Here is a 3,225-nt window from a genome sequence, read left to right on the forward strand (position 1 = left end):
TTTTTTCACCCAACCCTTTTGTCAATTGTGCATTATATATGGCCTAGTATTTTATAAAAATGATTTGCTCCAATTTTGCAACAATTATTTGGTAGTTCCTTCACAAAAAACCTCCTTTTGGGCACTCAGAAAATGAAAAATGAATTTTCCGTGCAAAGAAAATGAAAACTTCCTTAGGCAACATTGTTTGGAATTCCAAGATGCACCCTTGTGCACAATATGAGATCATTTGAACAAACTATGCCATGAATGTGGCCATAAGATTGATCATTTGGCTTGAAAGCCCTGAATCTTCACGCTTGATAACTCCTTTCTAAGAACACTTTTTTAAAATAATTACCGTATTACAAGTTTATTATTTTTCCTGGAAACTTGGTCACATATAATAACACAATGCGAAGGTTTTCCAATTTTTTGATTTTTTTTAATTTTTTATGCCCGTTTCAAAATGCGGTCAAAACGGCGGGCTTGACCGTTCCTAGCTAGTGGTTGAATCTTGGAAATTTTTTGGTGTTTCTATGATTAAATAGATACTTATGTACCTAGAAATGTTTGTGGGAAAAAATAAAGATCAAACTATGAGGTAGCTACAGTTCAAATTTGACCCGTTTCCAGCTGAATCGACGACAATTTGTCTTTTTCACCAAAGGTAGATCAAAACTTTTTTCACCCAACCATTTTGTCAATTATGCATTATATATGGCCTAGTATTTTATAAAAATGATTTGGTCCAATTTGGCAACAATTATTTGGTAGTTCCTTCACAAAAAAACCTCCTTTTGGGCACTCGGAAAATGAAAAATGAATTTTCCGTGCAAAGAAAATGAAAACTTCCTTAGGCAACATTGTTTGGAATTCCAAGATGCACCCTTGTGCACAATATGAGATCACTTGAACAAACTATGCCATGAATGTGGCCATAAGATTGATCATTTGGCTTGAAAGCCCTGAATCTTCACGCTTGATAGCTCCTTTCTAAGAACATTTTTTTAAAATAATTACTGTATTACAAGTTTATTATTTTTCCTGGAAACTTGGTCACATATAATGACACAATGCGAAGGTTTTCCGATTTTTTGATTTTTTTTGATTTTTTTATGCCCGTTTCAAAATGCGGTCAAAACGGCGGGCTTGACTGTTCCTAGCTAGTGGTTGAATCTTGGAATTTTTTTGGTGTTTCTATGATTAAATAGATACTTATGTACCTATAAATGATTTTTGGAAAAAATAAAGAGCAAACTATGAGGCAGCTACAGTTCAAATTTAACCCGTTTCCAACTGAATCGACGACAGTTTGTATTTTTCACCAAAGGTAGATCAAAACTTTTTTCACCAAACCCTTTTGTCAATTGTGCATTATATATGGCCTAGTATTTTATAAAAATGATTTGGTACAATTTTGCAACAATTATTTGGTAGTTCCTTCACAAAAAACCTCCTTTTGGGCACTCAGAAAATGAAAAATGAATTTTCCGTGCAAAGAAAATGAAAACTTCTTTAGGCAACATTGTTTGGAATTCCAAGATGCACCCTTGTGCACAATATGATATCATTTGAACAAACTATGCCATGAATGTGGCCATAAGATTGATCATTTGGCTTGAAAGCCCTGAATCTTCACGCTTGATAGCTCCTTTCTGAGAACACTTTTTTAAGATAATTACCGTATTACAAGTTTATTATTTTTCCTGGAAACTTGGTCACATATAATAACACAATGCGAAGGTTTTCCAATTTTTTGATTTTTTTTGAATTTTTTATGCCCGTTTCAAAATGCGGTCAAAACGGCGGGCTTGACCGTTCCTAGCTAGTGGTTGAATCTTGGAAATTTTTTGGTGTTTCTATGATTAAATAGATACTTATGTACCTAGAAATGTTTTTGGGAAAAAATAAAGAGCAAACTATGAGGTAGCTACAGTTCAAATTTGACCCGTTTCCAGCTGAATCGACGACAATTTGTCTTTTTCACCAAAGGTAGATCAAAACTTTTTTCACCCAACCATTTTGTCAATTGTGAATTATATATGGCCTAGTATTTTATAAAAATGATTTGGTCCAATTTGGCAACAATTATTTGGTAGTTCCTTCACAAAAAAACCTCCTTTTGGGCACTCGGAAAATGAAAACTGAATTTTCCGTGCAAAGAAAATGAAAACTTCCTTAGGCAACATTGTTTGGAATTACAAGATGCACCCTTGTGCACAATATGAGATCATTTGAACAAACTATGCCATGAATGTGGCCATAAGATTGATCATTTGGCTTGAAAGCCCTGAATCTTCACGCTTGATAGCTCCTTTCTGAGAACATTTTTTAAATAATTACTGTATTACAAGTTTATTATTTTTCCTGGAAACTTGGTCACATATAATGACACAATGCGAAGGTTTTCCGATTTTTTGATTTTTTTTGAATTTTTTATGCCCGTTTCAAAATGCGGTCAAAACGGCGGGCTTGACCGTTCCTAGCTAGTGGTTGAATCTTGGAAATTTTTTGGTGTTTCTATGATTAAATAGATACTTATGTACCTAGAAATGATTTTTGGAAAAAATAAAGAGCAAACTATGAGGCAGCTATAGTTCAAATTTGACCCGTTTCCAAGTGAATCGACGGCAATTTGTCTTTTTCACCAGAGGTAGATCAAAACTTTTTTCACCCAACCATTTTGTCAATTGTGCAATATATATGGCCTAGTATTTTATAAAAATGATTTGGTCCAATTTTGCGACAATTATTTGGTAGTTCCTTCACAAAAAAACCTCCTTTTGGGCACTCGGAAAATGAAAAATGAATTTTCTATGCAAAGAAAATGAAAACTTCCTTAGGCAATTGACATGGCATCCAATATGCACCCTAATGCAAAGTATGATATATTTTGAACAAATTATGCCATTCTAAAGTGCACCCTCGTGCAAAAAATACAAGAGAAACAAATAGAAAAACACAATTACATAAGCTTTGTTCTTATTGGTTGAAATGTTTGTGCCATGGATCGATGACATGACATCCATCCATCCATCCATCCATCCATCCATGTAAAGAAAAAATAGAAAGAAAGAAAAAGAACCCCCACCCCCGGGGCAGCCCAACCAACCAAACCCTATCCCCTCGCCAGATCCATTGTCGCCGCCCCCTCCCCCCCCCTCATCCCCTCCAACCACCCAAACCCTATCCCCTCCCCAGATCCAATCTCGCCGCCGGCCTCACTCTCCCCCCTCATCCTCT

This window comes from Triticum dicoccoides, chromosome 6B (assembly GCF_002162155.2).
Source record: "Triticum dicoccoides isolate Atlit2015 ecotype Zavitan chromosome 6B, WEW_v2.0, whole genome shotgun sequence".
Classification (NCBI taxonomy): domain Eukaryota; kingdom Viridiplantae; phylum Streptophyta; class Magnoliopsida; order Poales; family Poaceae; genus Triticum; species Triticum dicoccoides.